Genomic DNA, 24,438 nt, shown 5'->3' on the forward strand with positions numbered 1-24,438 from the left:
CTTACTTCATTTATACTTGACTTTTCTATATCACTATATATGTGTGTGTGTGTGTGTGTATATATATCACTCTTGAGCAATGCCATGACATCTGCATGAAGGAGAATAGTTGAGTATAAATGAAGTAAATAAACATGTATGAAATATTACCAATATATGTTTGTGTATATTACTATTGCTATTATTTCTTGGCCACAGGAGCTGCAGAATCCCCTGACATGGTGAGGAAATGGCAGGCCTACTGTAGAGCAATCTTATATTATACAGACTTTCTCTGAGGAGTGAACACTAAAGTCGACTCATTGCCACAGGTCCACCCTCTTCAAACGCTTCTTCCTCTACACTGGTAATCATTACAAGATATTCTGAATTTCCTGTTACAGATCCTAATGTTTTCTTTCTTTCTTTCTTTCTTTCTTTCTTTCTTTCTTTCTTTCTTTCTTTCTTTCTTTCTTTCTTTCTTCTCTCTCTCCCCCCTCCCTCCCTCCCTCCCTCCTCCCTCTCCTTTCCTCTCCTTTCTCCTTTCCTTTCCGATCCACTATGTTGAACCAAGGCTCTTGTTTTTCATTTACTCTTATTTAGAGTTTACTCTAGAAATCATAAAATGCAAGTAATGTTCAGAGACATATCTTTTTGAAGTGGGTTTTTTTTTTTTAAGCAAAACTTTCCCCTTTGGCAGAAGTAATTTCCAAAGTGAAGCATTTTCAGGTTCAGGAACATTTGGCTAGTCTTCTGATTATTCAGTGCTTTTCATTTCCACATACTTACGCGCTTCTTGCTCCCAGCCAGGCCAGAGCTAGGAGTGCCAAATAGTATGAAAGTCTGTTATCACACTATTTACCAATCCAACTGGGATGTTAAATAGCAGGTAGCAGAGACATCATGTTGGAACATATGGTCCTTTTTGACATTCAGAGCCAGAGGGAAATAGTTTATATCAACTTTGTACAAAGAGCAGGCTATATACATTGCAAACAAACAGCAGCACCCTCAGCTCCTGGCAAGACGACGTTTCCTAAGTTTGGCCTTCACTGTAGAATTGTGGGAATTCTAAAGTCAAATGTTTTGCTGCATTTTATTCCATATGGTTTTCCCCACAAACACAATGAACATTGCTGTGTTAACCAAATGCTCTGAGCTCACTAAAGAGATGTGAATAGTCCAGGAGAGTCACATAAGTGAAAACATATGTAGGGAATACTGGTAACCAGAGACAACAAGGCAAGGAAACAAGAAGATTGCAGTGTATGGAGATAGCCAAACCATACCATACATGTAATATAACACTACTGAATGGGAGGAGACAGATTTTATTTGTATCTATTCTACTTGATACTTCATTTCACAACCGTCGGGAGAGCCTGTTTGCAGTTTTCCAATACATAAGGATTTAATTTTTCAGGAAATAGTTTGTTTTTAAGAGGGGAATGAATATCATATTTGAGTTTAACAACAAGTAGCATCCTACAATGTTAGCAATAATGCAGTTTGATTTGGGAGCCTGAAGGACAGTTAAATATGGTTGCTTCACCTGCAAATTCTTTCCTTAATCCTATCATGCCTTACTCTACCTCCCAGTCCAGCACACCTGGATACCTGTTCATTATGCCAACCAAAGGCAAGAAGCATACTGATAAGAAGGAGAAATGAGAAGGGAAAGCCATCAATTTCTTATCTTTCAGTACTCTGAGAAATTACAACACAGATCTCCAGGCGGAATAGAATAAGACAGACTCATTCTTTCTATCGCACTTTTGACTACTAGAAGGAATCTCTAAGTGGCTTACAATCACCTACCCTTCCTCTTCCCACAATAGTTTCCAGGAGCTTCTCTTTCACTGAAAATTCAATACAGTTGTCATTTAGCATCTTCAAATGCTTCAGGGCATTCTGCATAAGACTCTGTGTCAAAAGACCATTTCCTGCATACGAGACAGATCTGTTCCTTTACAAATGACACCCTTAATACAAACGTGGCCTTCTCCTTTGCCCACGTTTTACTTATTTACATATACATATGAATACCAGGTGGCCTCTAATCTGGAGAACCAGGTTTGATTTCCCACTCCTCCACATGCAGTGGTCTGGGTGACCTCCGGCCAGTCACAGTTCTTTCAGAGCTCTCTCAGTCTAACCTACCTCACAGGGTGTCTTTAAGCATGGTTGACTGGCAGGATAGCCTTCCAGGCCAGAAGAAAGACGCAACTCACATATGGCATTAAACATATGGCCACAGCTTTTATTTGTTAAACAACCCCGCACTGGAGGGTTGGCCTGGCACAAGGGGAAAAGCCTGACCCTCAGTTATCTGGCTGCTCAACTCCGGTTCCCTGAGGTGCCCTGAAAACTGCAGCATTCCCAGCCGTGAGAGTAGGTCCCTTACCTCATGGGACTCCATTCCTGGGGAAGCGGCCTGAAAGGGGAGATCAACAGGCACCCGCCTTATTTGACTCTCCTTGGCCGCCTGGCCATCGAGCCCCTGGTTTTCCAGCTGGGTCGGCAACACTAATTTGCAGCCAGCCTCTTCATGAATCCCTTCATCCGCCAGGGAGTCTGGTACGCAAACTGGACTCCCTGCCAACAGGTTCTCCCTTGTGCCTAAACTACTGCTGTGACATTAAACCTAACTGTAAAGCACAATGACATTAACTTTAGGTAATACACAAGAACCATAACATTTGAATACAGGGTGGGTGAGAGAGAAGCTGTTGCCGATGGCCGCTGGGACAGAGAGGAGTGCCATGAGTACATGGCAACTATATATAGCCGCCTCAAGCCCTCCTCCCCTCAACTGAGGCTGCACCAGGGTCTGTCATGCCTCTTCTGGCTCCCGCTCTTCATAGTGTCAACAGGTGTCCCCAGTGAATCATGGCTGCACTTTGCCTCCTGTTGGCGTCTCCAAACTCTTAAAGCCAAACTGAGCACTCTCGTCTAGAAGGCGAAGACAATGAAGGTGAAGGTGAAGGCAATGACGATGAAGAATAAGAGTTGGCTTTTATATGCCGCTGTTATCCCCAGGAGTCTCAAAGCAGCTTACAATCGCCTTCCCTTTGCTCTCCACCCAACAGACACCCTGTGAGGGAGGTGAGGCTGAGGGAGCCCCGATATTACTGCTCTGTCAGAACAGCTTTATCACAGCCATGATGAGCCCAAGGTCACCCAACTGGCTGCATGTGGAGGAGCAGGGAATCAAACCCCTACACCAAGCTGGCTGTTTAGTATGGAGCTATGTGCCTTGAAGAAATCCAGGAGACATTTAAAATAGCATTGATGGAAAATTCAACTGAAATCTGACAAAGTGTGATTTAAAACTCAATGAAAGTTCTATGAGGTGGTAGGAACTGTGGCAAAGAAATCCAACTTTTCTGCCACTGTTGCATCTGCTAATTCATGCCCAGTTCCACTGTTTAAGAGATTTAGCCACTTGTTTTAGTCACTATTTAGTCACAAGAGATTTAGTCACTATTGGTTGTGAGGTTTCTGCAGTGTCTTTTTTCACTGAGATGCCTCAAATACAATCTGATTTGGGTAATGGTGCTGATATAGCTGAAACACTAAACATTTTCAGTACATCACCTGGTCAGTTAAAGCAGGGGTAGTCAACCTGTGGTCCTCCAGATGTTCATGGACTACAATTCCATGAGCCCCTGCCAGCATGCAGGGAGGACCACAGGTTGACTACCCCTGAATTAAAGGATCTTTTTGATTCAGTTACCATGGTGTGCGTCAACAAGAACTTTGGCTCTATGGAAGCCACAATGTACTCTGGAACCATATACATCCTGGTTACTGAAATCATGCAATTATTACTGGGCCCCTAATGTCTATCATAAACCAATCACTGATTTTGGGTTTCTTTCCTATGTTACTGAAACAATCATCCATACTATGCTTGAAAAACCATCACTAGAGAAGAAGGATGCAGCCAATTATTGTCCTGTCTCTAATCTGTCCTTGCTGGGCAAAGTGATACAGAGCAGTTGCAGAACAACTCCAGGTCTTTCTGAATGATTTATCCTGCTGTATACTCCTTTCAGTCTGATTTCAAACCAGACCATGGGAGAGAAAGGCACTGATGGCTTTAGCTGATGATCTCTGTTTGAACGTAGACAGGGGGCATGGCTTTCTGCTGCTCTCACTGGATTTATCAGCAGTTTTTGATACGAGGCCATCCTGTTGAAACATTTAGCAGTAGCATGAGAGATTAATTGAAATACTTTGGAATTATTTAAATATTTAATTATGGAATTGACTCAGTGGAGATCAGTTGTCACCTGTTTGGGACTTGTCCTGCTTGATTCTACAGGGTTCAGTCTTCTCTTCCATGCTATTTAAACTCTATGTGCTGCTGGAAATGATTCAGGGTGAACAAGCTGAAACTCAATCTTGAAAATATGGAGGGGATGTTAGTTTAGAAGGTTAAGCTTCCCAGATTTGATAGGATCCAGGTGACACTTGAAGACTTAGTTCCTAAGCTTATACTGGACTCAGCATTATTACTTTGCCATGCAAATCCTTGTCATGGTAATCTCAATGCCAAATGACTGTAATGTACTCTATATATGATTGTCCAGTTGTAAGGTACTCTACATGGGTCTGCTCTTAATGTCAGTTCATAAATACCACTTGGTACAGCTCAGTTACTAGTTGCAGCTAGACAGAGTGTTCATATTATACCCTCTCTGCACTCAGTAGCCATTTGTTACTAAGGAGTTACTGGTTCAGTTCAAGATATCGGTTACCATCCACAAAGCCATTAATGGCCTTGGGCTCACATAATTTTCAGACTTCTTTTGAGCAAAACTATCTGTGGATGGCACTCTACAAATGGTAAGTTAGGCAATTGTGTGTATACCTTGAAGAGTCAGGAACACACCCACATGTTTATCATTCTACGGGATGTGCACAACAGGAATATTCAGGTGGGGATTTTTGTAACAGGATGAGCATTGCGGTCTAGTTAAACTATTTTTATATTTTACAGTCCACAATGCATTTAAGTAAAAAAGACATAATAAATAGTAAAGAAGAAGAAGAATGCAGAGATGCAACTGACTGATTCTCCTGTTTTCCCCCATAACAATGTGAGATCATGGATAGTGTTTTTTATACTTCTAAATAAATTCTATTTCTAATTTAGAATAAAGGAGCCCCCTTTACCTCAGAGCTTACTGTTCCATCATTCTACCAAATAGAGGCCGAACACATTCTTCCCCCACGCTCCAACTTTGTATTTTCTAACATAACATATGCCTGCACCCAAGCTTGCTGGGAGCTCCTTCTCTGCCTCAGAGAGGTGACACCACTACACATGCTCAAAAGGCAACCCTGCTGCTTCTTGCTAGCTATGCAGTTCAGCTGGGGGAAAGCAGTGAGGCTGCTGCTTTCCCTATGCTCTACAGCACAGCTCCGCTCTGCAGCACAGCTGGGGGAAAGTGGCAAGGCTGCCTTTTGAGCACATGTAGTGGTGTCACCAGTTTGTGGCACAGAAGGGGCTCCCAGAAAACCTGGGAGCAAGCATGAAGTTGGAGTGCGGGGGAAAAATGCATTTCACTTCAACATAAAGCACATCAGGCTGTGATTGAACAAGCATCTTTCTGTCTCCTGAGTTTAGAGATGGCTCACTCCCGCATCTCTCCCCATCAGCTCCGGTTGCCCCTTCACCTAAGCATGATTTTAACAATGCAAACATGATGTGGACTGGGTGTAATTGCATTACAGAAGAATTGTGTTGCAACACAATTCTAGCTTTTTATTTAAAAAAATATAAGATTAATTTCAACCTTGGAAGGGGGGTAGGTGGGAAGGGAGGTTGCTCAAACGTCTTGATGGAAGGTGAATGGGAGTTTCTGCCACATGACTTTGATTGACATGCTAAAACAGAAAAAAAAAACAGTAGAAAGTCCTGACTTCCGGTCCACCGGCTGACTTGTCAGGAATGGAAATCCGGGACAAGGCAGGGAGAGATACAAGACAGAGAATCCCGTGAGGAACTGAGAAACATTGCAGCAACGGGGCACAGTTTGAAAAGCAGGCAGCATCCCACCTTGGCAGCATGTGGGAAATGACTGGGAGGTACACCACAGAGGGGAAGTGTCTGGGTGTCCTCTCAGACTGCCCCAATGACCCTGGCAACCCTGAAGGCCTTCCCCAGGAGGGAAAGCTTCCAGAACAACCACACGATGCCTGGACTTATCCCACAAGCACCTCTGCTGCTGAAAATGCTGCCGCAGCCACCTCCAGGAATGCCGCCACAGCCACCTCCGTTGCCTCTGCCACTGAGAATGCTGGTACCGCCCCCTCTGCTACCGGGAACACTACTGCTGCCACACCCACCACTGAGAACACTGCTGCTGCCACCTTCACCCACCAGGAAAGCCGCTGCTGGTGCCTTGGCCATGGAGAACAGTGTGGCCGTGCAGGAGAGGAATGCTGAAAGGAGAACAGGCACTGCTATCAGCAGTGCCCCTGGAGTCTGCACTGCTAACAGGAGCCCTGCCTTGGAAGAAAGGGTTATCCAGAGCAGTGAAGACATGGGAAGGTCTCTGGGGCAAGAGGGAGAGGCTAGGGGACAGAATACAGGAAGGGAGAAAAACTTACCTGGAAGGGAGAAAGAGAAGCTGGGTTGGGAGGCTGCACCCGGGACACGCGGAGGCACACTTATGGAAAGGAAATAAGGAAATACTCAGAAAAAGGTGAGGTTTAAATAAGTTTGGTCCACAGGGAGTGGCAAGAGGAACAAAGGAGAGGAAGGAGGATATAAAAAGGAGAGAGACTGAGAGAGGTGGTGGGTGAATGAGAACAGGCCAAGAAAGAAGGAGGTTGGTGGTTAGAAAGAGGGGGTTGAGGTAGAGGAAATATGCAAGTGGATGTAAAGAGAAACTCTGTGAAAGGAAGAGAGGAACGCATTCAAGGGACAGAGTGGAAGGTCTATGAGCCAACCCCTTTTACCCCAAAGACATTACTCTTTCTAGTGACTCAGGGACATCTTCGGGGACATCCTCAGAAAGTTCGGTAGACAGTGTCGAGAGGTGCCCAATACCTCAGGGGGGCGTACTCTGTACCTGTTGAACTTCCTCCAATAAACCCAATATCTCAAGCCAACATCTGTGAGTCTGTTTCGCGCCAAGACCGACATCTGCCCAGAGCTGCAAAGAAATGGGTGATATAAAAATCGAAATCAATAAATCCAGGAGGAGGGGAAAAGAAGGGACCTGGCCTGGAAGGTGGGCTCTACCCTCACAGAAAGACATTATAGAGGTTACAGACCAGAGGTCTCATAAATGCATAAAACATTAAAATCAGGAAATTATCGAATTGCCATATTGATTATCCAGCTGGGTTAGTGTTCTACAAGCAGAAATGCATCTGATAAAGCCTTCCCTAATACATCATCCGAATGACAGAAAAAGAATTGCCTGGTGAAATTCTTCCAGTCATGTAACTGATGTTTTTAAGAGATTTGTACCACAGAGTTGGAACTTCTAGGAAATAGGAGCCAACTTAAATTCCATGACATAGAATTATATAATCATAGAGCTGGAAGAGGCCATAGAGCCCTTCTAGTCCAGACCCTCTGCTCAATGCAGGATCAGCCTAAGGCATCCATGATAAATATCTGTCCAACTGCTGCTTAAAGACCCCTGCTTAGAGAGGCAGTTCACCACCCTTTAGGCATCCTAGTCCACATCCTAGAACTACTCTGACTGTGAAAAATATTTTCATGATATATATAGCCAATACCATTCCACATGTAATTTAAAACCATTGCTATGGGTCTGGGTCTCTGGCCCCTCTAAGCTTCCTCTTATCTAGAATGAACATTCTTAAGTCTATCAAGTCTTTCCTCATAGGCCCCATATTATCTTTCTAGCTCTCTTCTGCAGCCTCTCAATTGAAGTTCTCGGCCCCAGGGAAGCCTCAACCAGGGCGAGGGCCTTTTCGGTCCTGGCCCCTACCTGGTGGAAGAAGCTCCAAGGTGAGCTGCGGGCCCTGCGGGATCTTTCAGTGTTCTGCAGGACCTGTAAGACAGAGTTCTTCAATGAGGTCTATTGTTGGGGCTGGGGTTGGCGAGGTAGATTGACTCCACCCTGGGGTTTGAGTAGTACATCATCAGACCTCCTTCTCTACCCTGCTAGTAGTGGGGGTTGGGAGTGGTTTTTCCACCATGTTGGGCTTTTTAATGTATTTTAATGGGTGTTTTAATGAGGATTTTATAAAACGCTGTAACCTGCCACGAGCCAGCCAGGGAGTGGTGGAGAATAAATAAATAAACGAACGAACAAACGAATGAACGTACGTGAAGCCTCCAGCATAGCACAAAGTACTCCAGGAGCGGCCCATGATATGTTGTGATTTTGATGTGATGTTTCTGTTGATAAGGAGATGCTCTACCACTGAGGCCCAGATCCCCCCCTTGATATGTGAACCAGGTCTATGGCTGTGTGGAATAAAATTTAGGTTACTCCAGTCAAATCATCATTATGGATATCTATAATGACTCTTAACTAGAGCAGCAAAGCACATTTTGTCAGGAAATGTCAATAATGTATATCCCACATGATTTGCCAAGGTCATGTCCATGTTGGCAGACCAGCTAAAGGATCAATTTGTGTCCAGTGTACTAAAACCATTTTGAGGTATTGATTACTAAATTGTTACAGCGACTAAAAGCTCCTCATGTGGATATTAATGTTTAAGCAAAAAGAAATACATTAATGATATTCTGGTGTACAATCAACTAAACTATGTGAACATTATTGATATGCATGCTTGGCAAAATTTTAAGTGCCATTATTTGGTTTATATTTAAACATTTTGTGTTGACCCTTTAATCAGCCTAGTATTTAATCAACATGGTATTCGTCTTTTGTTACAATAATATTTTACCTTTTGTTTACTCATGCTCATCCATCTTTGAATTCAGCTGTGACTTGATCAGGCCATGTTTGGTTGCTTTTGTGAGTTATTAAATCTTTCTGCAGTCATCAGCATTAAATGGGAAAGACTAATGGAGCATAGTAGCTAAAATAATGACTTATGAACCTGATCCCAGTTCCCTTTGGTTATCTACTGAGGTGACCTCAAGAAAGTTTTTATATCTCCTCTGTTGTATGGAGAGAATGACTGACTTCTAAGGTTGTTATGAAAATTCTTGAGATGACACATGTGGAACACTCCAAATGATGCTACTGATATCCCAAAACAATGACTTCTGTCTTTGGGTTTCTTCTTTGCTTGCATCTTCAAGTATAAAGGAACAAGTGAAAAGTGGGCTCTCCTTAAACAAGAACTATTGCATGTTCAAGCCATGGGTATTCCAGCTAGATGGAAACATGGTAGGGGATCCAAGAAGCCTATTTGGAGAGACTCTGACAGAGGAGAGAAAGCAGAAACCCCCAGTACCTGTTTTGCCTCTGTTTTTCCCTGAAGAATATGGTCACATCTAGGGATGATAATCGGCAAGGTATGTCTGGCTGGCTGACATGGACAGAGAGGTTAACAAGAGGCACCTTACTGCACTGGATGAGTTAAAATACTCCGAGTCTGATGTTGTACACCCAAAAGTGCTCAAAGAACTTTCTGGGGAGCTTGTGGAATGTTTGTCCATCATCTTCAGCTGGGAGTGGGTAAACAGCCCCATGCAGAATACACCCTGGTTTCCTTCTTTGACTGAGTGACAGGCTTACTAGATCATGGAAACTCAGTTGATGTTTCTTACCTGGATTTCAGTATGGTTATGTATAAAGTTCCCCATGATGTTCTAATGGAAAAACTGGAGAACTATAGACTGGCTTTTTAAGCAGGGAACAGGTTAGAAAACCACACCCAAGGAGTGTCAGTGGTATTTCATCAGATTGGAGGGAGTTGAGCAGTGGGGTGCCACAGGACTGGGTACTGAGTCCAGTACTGGCCAAAATTCTTATCAGTGATCCGGATGATGGGGGGGGAGGTGATATGATAGCCATCTTCAAATACTTGAAGGGCTGTCATATAGAACAGGTGTAGTCAACCTGTGGTCCTCCAGATGTCCATTGACTACAATTCCCATGAGCCCCTGCCAGCAAACGCTGGATGGATGGTGCATAAGGTTCTGCTTGCTTGCCTTAAAGGTGCTACTGGACTTCAGTTTTGTTCTTGTGAATTCAGTAGCACATCTACTGGGAACAGTCACGTATTTGTTCCCTTTGTAAAATGTACAGTTCATTGTATAAGTCCTGGCTTTTGTCCATGGACCTTTACAGATAACACTTTCTAGGTAGAATTGTTCTTTTCACAGTCATTTCTCATTTTTAAATAAACGCAACAGACCCATAACACTGCACAGAGCTTATTAAGGAGAAGGGCAGCCAGCCAGACTGGCAGATTTGTAGCTGGGACTAAAACCAGACCTTTGACTTGGCAACAGATGGGGGATCATGTTCAGAGATGATCTAGAGCTTTGTGACACAGAGAGGGAAGGAGACTGTAGAAATTAAGAGAATCTTAAAAAAAAATTAATATCATTTATTTAACCTCTGCACCTGGATGTCATGAAAACTATTTATTTCCCTTTGACACCCCGCCTATAACATTTTGATGCTGTGTTTTAAATTATTCAAAGGAGCATTTCATTATCTCAAATAAAATTTTATCTCGTATCAATGTCGTACCAAAAGCATTTATTTTAACATCAATTTTGTCGCTTTAGAAACCCCTGTTTTTATTAGGATAACTGTGTAAATAGCCTTTGTTTTCTGTTGTTTGACAGACTGGAGATTCTGGAAATAATAATTGCGATGCGTGAGAGCTTAGCGGAATGATTTTCTTTGAAAAGGAAAGTTGTAATTCTTTTCAAGCCAGAATAAATCACTCTTCTATTCAGATAATTATATCTTTAGATCTGTTTACTCTAATTAGTACCTTGGATTACCTACATTGTACAATCAAACCACAACTTATCTGATTGAATGCCAGTGCCAGCCTGTCTTCATTTGATACAGCATGCGACTTTGTCTTTGTTTTGTTTTTTTTCTCCTGTAAAATCGGAAATCTGAGTTTTTCAAAAGAAAAATCTGTTGATACAGATCACAATTAAGTGTGAAATATGCAACAGATGGTGGAACTTATAATCATTCTATCAGACTAATAGTATACTGTCTGTATTTCAGGATTTTCTTTTCCCCAAAGATGCTGTTGGGTCGAAGCCATATTGACAGCTGGTATGTTCCTAACGTAGTTAGTTTGATATACCTCATCTATTAAATTTTGTAACATTTCCAAAATAACAGATGACAAGTACAATTGACCACCTGGGAAAAAGGAATCTTCAGTTGAAAGCTTAAGCAGATTTTTTCTTTTGTTTTGCAACAGTAGAGATTTATACTGTTTAGAGTGACATTACAAACTTTTGGCATTGCCTGTGCTTCCCAACAGTATATGACTTTTCTATGCAAATAATGTGATTGGTTAAACAATGACAACTCAGAATATTTAATAGATTCCCCCAAACACTACGCTTTGGAGAAAACACAAGCAGGATTAGCAGCACATTCCTCTTTCAGTCTTTCAATAAAGCATTTGATAGTTGGCTGTTTATCAGGAAATCTTTATTCTTTCTTCACAACTGTTCATTGACTGGGCCAGTGTGGACTGGTGAGGGGAACATTTATGCCGGAACAATTAGATCTGGTTGCCAAGCCCCACTCAGTCATGAGGCATTTGACCAATCACCCTCAGTTTGCTTAGCCTACTATACAGCTTTGTATATAACAACATAAGAGCCTCTTGTGGCGCAGAGTGGTAAGGCAGCCGTCTGAAAGCTTTGCCCATAAGGCTGGGAGTTCGATCACAGCAGCCGGCTCAAGGTTGACTCAGCCTTCCATCCTTCCGAGGTCGGTAAAATGAGTACCCAGCTTGCTGGGGGGTAAACGGTCATGACTGGGGAAGGCACTGGCAAACCACCCCGTATTGAGTCTGCCATGAAAACGCTAGAGGGTGTCACCCCAAGGGTTAGACATGACTCGGTGCTTGCACAGGGGATACCTTTACCTTTACCTTTATATAACAACATAAAAATAGGAATATAACAAAATAAAAAGAGCCGTGCTAGATCAGATTAGGGGTCCATCCAGACCATCCTGTCTGTTAAAGTGGACAACCGATTATTGCAGACAACAACAGGACCTATAGGCTGATGTCTCTTAGCAATGGTATCTGGAAGTTTGCTTCCACTGAATGTGGAGGTTCCCTTTAGTAACCATGGCTAGTAGCTATTGATAGACGAGATGTTTGTGGACCTGATCCCCTTTTAAAGCTTTGGTTTATTACCAAATGCCTTTCTATGCAAGCATGGTCTTTTTAATATCTGCATGAAAGTTAAAACAGATAAAATATAGATTTAGAATAGGTCTAACAATAGCAAATAATTTACTTTCCTGTTATAAAACTTTAGTGGAACAGTACAGCTAATTTCTAGAATGACATGTAATTGTATATCATTGTTACTTTTCTTTACATTATTGCAATGCATCTGAAGCTATTTGAAGGACTCTTTGACCTTCAGAATGCAGAACATTTTTTTTAAATAGGAAAGAACTATTTACATATGCTGGCAACTGCAGCAGACTTTCATCCTCTGCTGGACCAGTTCCAGTCAAAAATATACTACATTTAAAAAGACAAATAATTTGAAATAATAAAAAGTGGTTGCACAGCAATTTCAGCCTGTTAGATGCTAAGGTAGGTCAGCTACATGCCACTTCCCCAGCAATGTTTTTCAGTCATGCTGTCTGTATTCTCCACTAATCCAGACAGTGCGGCCTCCATGTTAGGAAGACAGGTCCAAGTACGAATCACCAGGTGAAACTCGGCCCTCCAGGAGAGGGAAGGATTGTCTCCCCCTCCTCCCCAGGTTGGATCCCCCATTCCCAGCTCGTGTTTTCCACTACCCCTCATGGCAGATACCAATCCCTTCTAGGAATCAGCAAAATCATATTTTGAATGTTGGAACGTTGGTGGCACCCTGGAGGAGGAAATACAATGGAAGATAGAACTGAAATGATGAAGGGCAGCAGGGAGAGATTCAGATTTAGTTTATTAGTCGGCCATTGGCTATTTCCAGCAAGTTGACTGTACAGTACAAAAGTCAGTTAAAATTAAGACATCAAACTGATAAAATCACAGGGATTAATAAAAATAATAAAAAGTTACACAGATAAAAGGAACCATAATGATTTGGGTTTTAATCCTAATTGCACAATTTGGACCTGATTTTCCTGGCTGCGAGAGCAAACAGTGCAACTCTGTTGGTAACGTAGGCATCAATATCAGACAATAAAAAGATCATATACTCAGTTTTTGAGAGGCCTGAGGTAGTAGGGAGTATTCTTTTAATAAACTTGCCTCTTGGTTCATCATAGAGGGGGCAGCAGGGAGAGGAATTAAGGAACAATTGGGAGAATGGGGCACCTCCATCTCTCTTCACCACCACCATCACCTCAGGCCATCAACCATCTGCTGCCACCTTCTCTGTTGTCACCCTCCTGCTGCAACTGTGGAATTCTACTAGTTCTCTTGCTGTCTCTGCCGCTGCTATCCCTGCAGGCCTCTGTGGGGTCCATGTGCAACCAATGTCAAGGTGCTGCCTGTATCCTCCTGTATCCTCCTATTGGCTCACTCTGACCCTCTGCCCCTGACGGTAGCACCTTTCTGCCCACAGGAAACACTCTTCCCCTCACCCATCCACCAGCCTACCTGCCTCCCTACCTCTATCCCTGGAGCTTCACCCACTGTAGCCATGGATGGGCCTCCCACCACCATCTTAAGGGCTGAAGCAGTGCTAGGCAACCACACATCCTACTCAGGGCAGAGCCGGTGGGGGACAAGGTGACAGCAGTGTCTGCTGTGCTGCCTCAAGAGCACCAAGGGGGGAGGTCCCTTGACAGGCTGGGAGTTGAGCCTGGCATCTACTACTGATTCAGTCTTGAATGCATGCTGAGCTAACTCTTCTTTGTTTCTGCCATGCGGCTTCTTTTTTTAATCCGCCACATCACTTTTTGACCATTCTGCAACACCCATCACATCAAAACAAATCCCTTTCAAAATAGGTTCAGCCTTTCCCATATTCTACCAAATCTTATTACTATTATGATTGTATCCGTCCCAAGGGTTCCCAATATTGTGAGCTTGGTTCAAGTGTTTTTAGAAAGCAGTTGCATCCAGGTGTTTTTTTTCCCCCTTAGCAACATTTCTGACAGGCCATACAGGTTTTTTTTCAGAGTTGTTTCACCAGCAGCTGCCTCACAGCACAAGGAACTTTATTTGTTAATGAAAATAAGATGTGTATGCAACTAAATATTTTAAAGCATATATTCTTCCTGTTGAATAGAAATTCTCCATGAAAAGTTGAAGAGTTACTGTTATTTATTTATTTGATTGATTTATAAACCCGCCACTCCCACACAAAGCGGGTTATGGCTAATAACAACATATGATGCCTGCAATAAAACCACTTAAAACACTAAAACCAATTAAAACCCACCCGTAGTGGCAATAAGTAGACCCACCCCACACCCCACAGGCTTTGATCCACTGCCTCAGGGGGCACTAGAGCGGTCAGCTGATGATCTGGCTGTTTCAGGTAGGGGTCCCAATCTACTTGCCCTGGCCTCAACCAAAGACCTGGTGGTAGAGCTCCCTGCAGAACTAAGAAGATTATGTCAGGGCCCTCAGCTCTCCTGGCAGCTCATTCCACCAGGTTGGAGCCAGGACCAAAATGGCTCTGGCCCTAGCTGAGGTCAAGTAAACCTCCCTTGGGCCCAGGAACTCCAAAAGATTTGCACACAGAGGAGAGTGCCCTGTGGAGACCATAAGGAGATAGGCAGTTCTGCTGGCATGTGGGACCCAGACTGCAGATAGCCTTGAAGGTTAACAGCAAAACTTTGAACTTGATCTTGATCCAGGCTGCAATAAGAAGCCAACAAGCTGGATATAGGCCTTCCAAAGTATTCCCGTGAGAACTCTAGCAGCCACATTCTGCAACAGCTGCAATTTTTTGGGTCAGAGACAACAGTATACCTGCCTAGAGTGAGAAGAGTGAGAAGCAAGGGTCCAGTCTGGAGTGACCGTTGCATGGATCGCTGTAGCCAAGCAATCCGAGGATAGATAGGGCACTAGCAGCCATGCCTGGTGAAGACGGGAAAATACCAAGTGGGCTATGCCAGTGACCCGAGTCTCTGTTGACAGAGAGGCATCCAGAATCCCTCCCAGATTCATGGCTGAGGGCAAATTATCAAGCTGTACCCCAGCCAGGATGGGTAGGCATGCTTCCACATCTATTGCTTTCCTGCCCAGCCACAGGACCACTGTCTCAGAGGGGTTGAGTTTCAGGTGACTCTGCTCTATCCATACAGCTATGGCTTCCAAATGTATCCAGGGGGGAATCTGGGCAGCCATCCATCAGGAGATAGAGCTGGGTGTCATCCATATACTGGTGACAACCCAGCCTGTAACTCTGGACCAGTTGGGCCACAGGGTACATAATAATGTTGGACAACATGGGGGAGAGGACCTGGAGAGGGACTCCAGAAAGGAGTTGATAGGGGCATGACAACTTCTCCTGCACTGCCACCCTTTGTGTCCGGTTCCAGAGAAAGGAGTGCAGCCACTGAAGGGCTTTCCTCCAAATCACGGTCTCAGCAAGGTGGTGAGCTAATAACTCATGGCTAACCTTGTCAAACATGGCTGACAGAGCATCACGAGGATAGCTGAACCATCCCAATCCAGCTAGTGTTGGAGATCTTCGGTCAAGTTGGCTGGCACTGTCTCCTCCCCTATGTTCAGGACGGAAGCCTGACTAGTAAAGGTTGAGCACTGAAGTTTCCTCCAAGTATGCCAGGATTTGGTCTGTGGGGGCCTTTACAACCACTATGCCAATAAACACAAGATGTGAGACTGGGCTGTCCTGCTGATCCAGTGATGATTTCTTCACCACCGCTCCCTTCAGCATCTCTGGGAACTCCCTGGTAGACAGGGAGAGGTTGACAATATCCCTCAGAATGCCTCCTATCAACTGGTCGCTCATCTTGAGAAACCAAGACAGACAGGGAACAAGGGAGCAAGTGGTCACCCTCACTGACCCCAGAAACTTGTCCACTTCAGTTACTGAGAGCTACCTTAAGTCATCAAACTACTGAGAGCTACCTTAAATCATTTCCCCCCCATAATGACCAAGGGACCTCCAGTTCCCCTTCTGTCTCTAAGGTGGCAGGGAGGTCTGGGTGAAGTGACAAGAGTTTATCCGTGAAAAAGAATGGAGGAGTGGAAATCGATGTGGAAAAATATGGCAAAACGTACAAAGAGCCAGCAATTGAAAGAGAACTGGTTCAAAATGTTTTATAGGTGGTATGTAACATCTAAGTTATTGAGTCATATTTCAAAAATTATGATATCAAATGTTGGAAATGTAAAGATAAAGTAGGCTCCTTTTTTCATATGTAGTGGCAATGTAAAAATACGCAATGATTTTGGGTGAAAGTACATGATGTATTAGAAAAAATGTTGAATACTAAATTTGCATTATGTCGTGAATATATGTTGTTGAGTGTGTCCCCGGACAATCTCTCTTGTAAAGCCGGTGTTTTTTCCTTTCATGTGACAACTGCAGCAAGGATGGTAATCGCAAGAAGATGTAGACAAGAAGATATGCTAAAAATAACAGACTGGATCGAAAAGCTGGGAAAACTGACCAAAATGGCAAAGCTGACCAATCTAGTAAATGGTAGATGAGCAGAATAATTTGAAGAAGATTGGGGGTACTTCTCGCAATATTTAGCTAGATAGATATATATGTATTAATAAGTATTAATAAATTAGTAAGGTAAATTGATGTCATGAAATTATAATCTTTAGTTCGTTTTTCTTTCTGTTACTTCCTTTCTTAAACTTAATAAAGGCTGGAGCTATCCAGCATTAAAAACAAAAAGAGTTTATCTGTGAAAAAGCTTGCTAATGCCTCACAGCCAGCTTCCAAATGACTACAATTTTGCTGCCCTCTATCAAGGGCAGTAATTAACCAAACTACCTTACACAATTGTGTTGGGAGGTAGATTGCGGATGCAACAGAGGTGGCATAAACTCTCATTTAGCCACCTTCACCATTATTTTAAACACCTTCATAAGCATACAATAAGATATTCTTGGCACATCGTTATTTTTATTTTTATCCCACCACTCCCACAAAGGTTTGTGGCGGCTAACAATAAGCATAACCCCCCTAAAACCCATAAAACAATTTAAAACAGCCGAAAACCAACCAATCAACCTTAAAACCCTGCAGTATTCAGTGGCAAAGCGACCCAATTCTAACCACTCATAAGCCTAGGGATGGACAGGGGCTGATATTTCTTCTTTAATTTGCCCCTGGTAGCCCAATAGCGGAGGGGGGGGTCCAGATCTTCTTCCGCATGCCAACCTTAAACATAAACCTGGTGGAAGAGCTCCATCTTGCAGGTCCTGCGGAATGCAGAAAGCTCCCACAGGGCCTGTAGCTCTCCTGGGAGCTAATTCCACAAGGTGTGGGCCAGGACCGAAAAGGCACTGGCCCTGGTCAAGGCCAGGCATACTTCCCAGAGGCCGGGAATGACCAACAAATTTGTGCTCGCAGAGCGTAGAGCCCTGCAGGGGGCATAGGGCGAAAGGCCGTCCCTCAGGTATGTGGTTCCCAGACTGCGGAGGGCCTTAAAGGTAAGAACCAGCACCTTAAACTGGATATGGGCAGCAACCGGTAACCAATGCAGCTGTCTCATCACAGGCTGGATATGGGCCCTCCAAGATGTCCCAGTGAGGACCCTAGCAGCTGCATTTTGCACCAGTTGCAACTTCCAGATCAAGCCTAAGGGAAGGCCCGTATAGAGTGAGTTACAGAAATCTATTCTGGAGGTGACTGTTGCATGGATCACTGTGGCCAGATGTTCAGAGGACAGGTAAGGCTCTAGTAGCCGAGCCTGGCAAAGATGGAAAAATGCCTGGCTGGCTACCTTCTTGACCTGAGCCTCCAATGTCAATGAGGCATCAAAGGTCACTCCCAAATTCCTGGCCTGGGACGCGATGGCCAATTGCGTCCCTGCCAAGGTGGGTAAACGTGCTTCCAGTCCTGCTCCCTACCACTCAACCACAGGACCTCCCTCTTGGAGAGGTTGAGTTTCAGGTGACTCTGCTGAAGCCATCCAGCCATGACTTCCTAGCTTCTGGCAAATGGTTCAGGGGGACAGTCCAGATGGCCGTCCATCAGGAGATACAGCTGGATGTCATCTGCATACTCATGACAACCCAAGCCATAGCTCCACACCAGCTGGGCCAGAGGACGCATAAAGATGTTAAACAAGGTGGGGGAGAGAACCGAGCCCTGTGGGACCCCACATGGGAGCCAAACAGGTGTCAATAGCTCCTCCCCACTGCCACCCTCTAGGTCCGGTTTAGGAGCAAGGAGCATATCCAGCACAAGACTGTGCCCCATACCCCCGTCCCAGTGAGGCGGGTAGCTAGAAATTCGTGGTCAACCATGTCGAATGTGGCTGACAGATCTAACAGAACTAACACAGCTGAGCTGCCCCGATCCAGAAGCGATGGAGATCATCCGTCAGGGCGACCAGCACCCTCTCCACCCTTTGGCCAGGATGGAAGCCAGACTGGTATGGATTAAACGCCGAAGTTTCCTCCAGGAATGCCAGGAGCTGGTCTGCTGCGGCCCTTTCAACTACCTTACCCAGAAATGCCAAATGCAAGACTGGGTGGTAGCTGGTCGGGTCCCGCGGGTCCAGCTATGTTTTTTTTAGAAGACAAATCACTGACCCCCTTAAGCAACTCTGGAAACTCCCCCGATTGGAGGGAACAGTTGATAATTTCCATGAGCTGCTATCCTATCTGAAGGCCCCCTCCTTTGAGGAGCCAAGACAGACAGGGATCAAGGGGACAAGTGGTAGCCCTCACCTTCCCTAGCAGCTTGTCTACTTCAGGTAAAAAGAGCCACCTGAAGCCATCAAATGTCACCTCCAAAGGCGGCCAACAGACCTCCAGTTCATTTACTGTATCAATTGTTGCGGGAAGTTTGAGGAGGAGAAACAAGACTTTATCCGCAAAATAGCTCACTAATGCCTCACAGCCAAGATCCAATTTCCTTATATTTTGGTGCATGTGTCTTCCTCTACACTTGCTGTAGCTATCTCACTTCCCTGCATGTCCGCTGTACACCATGGAGCCAACTCGAGGAGAGAACAGAGAGGGTGCCTAGGAGTTATATTGTTGATGGCAGCTGTCAGGTGAGACTGTCAGTCCTCCACCAGCACCACTAGTGAGTCACTGGGAATCACTGGGACCTGCAGAGCATTCAGGAATCCAGTTGGATCCATAATTCTTGGAGCGCTGGCTAATATGTGCCCATTGCCAAAGTAGGAAAGGGATTGTACCCTAAGCCTAAGCTTTGCGCTTCCTGATTGGGCCCTCCACTTGTCAGTCCAGGGCCAGGGCCAGGGGCCAATCGTTGCCCCCCCATCCCTGACAGCACCCCCCCCCTTAGCATTTTATTTATACTGCTCTGCGGAGTGGTTACAGATGTTTTATTGTACCACGATTGTGGGATTATGTTAGCCGCTACGAGCGAATTGGGAGCAGCAGGCTAAAAATTGAAATAAATACATACATACACACATACATACATACATTAATAAATACATACATACAATTTGTGGTGGATTCTATTATGCATGACTTTCTCTTTGTGATGAGTTTGGGTGAAGATAAGTATGGGTATCTAAAGAACACTTAAATGAAAGGCATGTGAGGCAAAATCATTGAATTTATTGTTTGATTTTTGAATCTGTTTTAACAAAAGAAAGCACACAGCGTATGCCAGCAATAATAATGAACAACAGATAAACCTTTGTTCTTGTGTATTTGCTACATTCAGGGCATAAAATTATAAAGCACAAAAGTTCACAATCATTAGGCCAAACACTGCAGTAAATGTACAAAAGCATAAATGAATGCTGAAAGGCCTCTAATAATGAGAGAGTTGTGAGGAAATTTGAGCAGGAGCTATCAATTGCATCAATTCAACATTGAAAAGGTGGAGGGGAACTGTTTCCCAATCACTCTGCCCTGAAAGGCTTAATCATTCATAACTCTCATAATATTTAGCAAAGATTTCACTGAAATAAGTATTGAGTCAGATGCCAGGGACTGGTATAGCTAGTGAAATACAGGACTATTTCACATATTGAGTTAGTCTCTTTGAGCTGTCCAGATAGTCTTTGGCCAAAATACTGAGAGGTAAGAGAGATTCTCCCTAGGATGCTGGGTATTGTAGTCAGATAGCTCTTTCCCTTGTTCCCTAGATCATGATTGGAAGATCAGCCCAATTTCCTGGTTAGCAGCCAGGGCGGGAAAACTCTTGCCCCTTCCCCTCTCCCTCCGAACTCCATTGTTAGACTTTAGTTGTTCATAGCAGATGGAACCCACACTCTTTTCTACCAGACAAGACCGCACTGAATCACTACCAAATTAGATGAACGCCAGCAACCATGTAAGTCTATTGCTATGAGATGACTAATAAATGTGATTGGAAAATGAGTTTGGTCTGTGTTGGACACTATCTGTGAATGAGCCATTCTGTTTGGGTCCTGAGACAAAACACACTTGATGACTGCAATGTGAAGCAATAATCTTGGATATATTTTAGAGACATTACATGATAGAACAGCACAGTGTTTCTGCGTAACCTGACATCACCTGATTACCAGAGAGCTATCAACCCAAGAATGTAGGAGCAGCTGTGCTGGATGAAACTAATGGTTCATCTAATCCACTATCCTGTTTTACTAAGTGACCAACAAAATGCTGCGAAGCCCTACAGATAGGATATATAGGCCTAAATTCCTCATGTTGCCTCACACAAATGACAGTAACTGCCTCTGAATATTGAGATTCTGTTTAGTCTTTGTGGCCAATAGATATTGATGGTCCAATCCTCCATGAATGTGTCTAATCTGCTATTAAAGCCACATAGATTAGTGGCCATTACCAGATCCTGTGGCAGTGAATTCCACATGTCAATTATTCTTTGAGTGAAGAGATACTTCCTTTTGTCTGTATCATGGATCAGCAAGTTACAGCAGAGCAAAGTGATTCAGAGGACTTCTCTGAGGAAGAGGCAATCAACAGACCTGACCTGCATTCACAGCCAGTGACTGCAGAAGGCGGCAGTCTCTGAGGAGATAGACAAAGATCTGCAGCCAAGCACCAATACAATGGTCCTTCAGCCCTGAGTTGGCCACAGAGAATCATCTGCCAGCCAATTAACCTCCCCAGTTACCAGAGCCTTGGGAACAGCATAGGAAGACAAGGAGGGAACTGCAAGATGGAAGGCACAGTGCCAGGTTGGCAATACAGCAATACAGGCTCCATATCAACAGTGAGCAGGAGGGTTTGAAGGAGCAGTGCTGAGGAGGCAGCCAGGAGCTGATTGAGATGTTTAAAAGCAGCCAACAAGGGAGCGGCTATCTGGAAGCAAAGTGTCTTTTAATCACTGGTCTTGTGGCTTGTATCCTGTACTGATTCCCTTGTCTTGGATCCCGGCCTGCATTCTAGAACTCTTCTCTTGGATTTCTCCTTGGTCTTAAAATAGTGAGGTGTCATTATCCAGTATTTGTACTTTGGACTGACAAACTCTAATGGCTAGTTACTACCTCTGACTATCTGCTGTGTGTCTGTAATCAGGACTAGATGTCTTCCAGTTAGTTGTCTAATTGTCTGTGAGACAGAATGGTTGTTTCCACAGTGACTAAAAACTTCATGGCAGCACCCATAAAGCTTTATGGAATGTCTTCATTTTCACACTAAAATCTCCTGATTCATGCGCAGCCTTGGCTGTATTTCCTGTTTGCCATGCATTTTGTGAATCTTGAGAAAACATGTGTTCCCCTCTTCCCTTGGGAAGGAATTTGCAGGAACCTAAATTGGAACTAAAAAGTCGCATTGGCTTCCTTCACTGTGTCCCCGCCTCAAAATAATGATTTTTGCGATCTGACCAATCCTATGTCTCTGCCCACTCTCCTCCACTCTCCGCTGTATTTAATTTTAGAAAGTTGAACATGATTACATTGCATTGTAGTTCCAAAGTAGCACAAGCAGCACACACACACACGGCCTCCCCATCTCTCCCTCCAGCAAGACTGAACGTTCTTTCTCAATTTCATGAAGAGAAATCGAGCCGTGATCAGCTTCAGGCAGGGAGGCTACCAACACTACTAATTTCATCCAGCAACCTCCCACCGCTTTCCTAAAGTAAAAAAAAAAAAAAAAGCCTTCTTTGTTTTACAACATATTAGTGCTCTAACATAATGACTGGTGCTCCAAATAAATAAATAAATAAATAAATAAATAAATAAATAAATAAATAAATAAATAAATAAATAAATAAATAAATAAATAAATAAATAAATAAATAAATAAATAAATAAATAAATAAATAACATGCACTATATGGGGGGGGGGGAGGAAATTGATGGCACAGGAAGCTTGCCTGAAGTGGCACACTTAAAACAAATGTGAAAACAGGCACCATTTTTCCCAAGGTGTATTTTAATTTACATTGCTCTGGAGAAGGCTGTAGATGGGGGGGATGAGCCACGCAGAATACTGAAAAGGGGATCGCTTGGTCACTTTTTCCATGGGAGGGGGATGAAGGGAAGGGGAGGGAGTTTGGCAATGAGAGCAAGACACAAGAACAAGTGTGTGTGTGTGGGGGGGAATTCAGTGAATCAGTCATTTCCAACGTTTCGCAAGTGTGTTACATCAAACTTGTGTTATTGCACGTGCATGCCACACAAAAAAGGAAGAGGATGGAACCCACTGCCCATGCCTCCAAGAAAGGCATGGGAGGCGGGACCTGCTGCCAGTGCCTCTGAAGTAAATGTGAATGGCACGATGCAAAACCAATCCTCATTATTGCCATTCAGAGACCGATGTCACCTTCTAGAGACCAATACAAAGGAAACCTGGAGAGAACAGACAACTGCAGAAAAAGCCAAGGAGTCAGGGCAAGACATCAGTTTATGTGAACACACCTCTATTCTTACTATATAAGAGCCCACCCTGTACAGTAAATATATATTTCTCTTTTGTAAATTATATCATATTTAATTTAAAAATATTTTAAAAACCTCTCTTCATCACCCTTGTCAAATGTCAAAGAACCTTAATTGCTTTTGTAACTTTGTTCATAAAAAAAGTATTTGATTGGCTTGTGCAACATGATTTTTGTATTTTGCTCTGGGCTATATCTGAAAGAAACGGCATCTTTAAAAAAATAGAGTTATCTCCATACCACTTCCCCATCATCACCAGGACACACTAAAATTCCATTGCAGAAGATCTCAAAAATTACGAGTAGCTTCATATAAAAAGCTATAACAGAAACTGGTTTACAGTCTCAACTATATTGGTTACTACCAGGTGCCCAATTTAATGATGCTACTTTTATAGCTGTAATACTACCAGTAATGGGGGTTTATCATCCTTTGGCAACGATTGTGTAGCTGAACTATCTTTCAAGGGATGAGGCAGTTTTGGCAGTCTTCTATTAGTAATGTAACTAATGACGTGAGCTGATTTTTTCCTAATAAAAGAACAGATAAATAGGATACCATCACCCCCATTTTATAGATAAGGAAAACTCTTTAAAAAGGCAGTTACAGATTGCATTTGTGGGGGGGGGGAACAAAGAAAATGAGAACAGATACTAGCTTCCTACATTTTCTCCATGATGTGTTATTTATAGCAGCGGAAGAATTAATTTTGGAGAGTGCAATCTACTTACCTTATTTTGTGTTCTCATGAGGATCTAAAAACACCATTATTTTTTGTTCCAAACATATTTGAGTGTTGTACTTTTAATCCTGGAACCATTTTCTTTCTTGTGCCTTCACCACCCTCTACCTCCTATGCCTTTATCATTGTCAAATCCTATTGGCCGTGATGAGCCATGTGATCGCTTGATGTCACAGACATCTGTCAACCATAAACCAAATTATATACATCAACAAAACTAATCAGATTACAATCTGATGGGAGCAGAAGAGGCTGAGGACAATGAATGGAAAAGAAGGGAAATGATGCTCAGATACAACCACCTACAGGGCAATCCAACAGTGTTAAAAACAAATTAAAATATTTCGCAAATAAGTATTAAGCAATTAATTTGGCAGGATCAGGTAGGCTAATCTTCTAGAAAAAATTATATATAGAAAGCTGTTTTGCACTCCCTTCCTACCAAAACAATAGCTTGATTTATTTTAAGTCAAATTTTGACTCTATCCCTAAAGGCAGCAGCAATATTGTGGAGTGACAAGACTGCCACAAAAACTTGGAAACAGTGTTCTTTGATGTAGATGTACCTGGAAA

General features: G+C 43.4%; 1 long non-coding RNA gene across 1 annotated transcript in view; it reads left to right on the plus strand.

Annotated features, from left to right (window-relative positions):
* Positions 1 to 16,770, plus strand: part of LOC143844327 (uncharacterized) — a 29,365-nt gene extending 12,595 nt beyond the window's left edge. The window contains exons 2-3 of the long non-coding RNA XR_013233957.1: positions 11,151 to 11,201; positions 16,646 to 16,770. This is a non-coding gene — a long non-coding RNA (uncharacterized LOC143844327). The remainder of the gene's footprint in view (positions 1 to 11,150; positions 11,202 to 16,645) is intronic.
* The last annotated feature ends 7,668 nt before the right edge of the window (positions 16,771 to 24,438 follow it).

The sequence above is a fragment of the Paroedura picta genome, chromosome 1, assembly GCF_049243985.1.
Source record: "Paroedura picta isolate Pp20150507F chromosome 1, Ppicta_v3.0, whole genome shotgun sequence".
NCBI lineage: Eukaryota > Metazoa > Chordata > Lepidosauria > Squamata > Gekkonidae > Paroedura > Paroedura picta.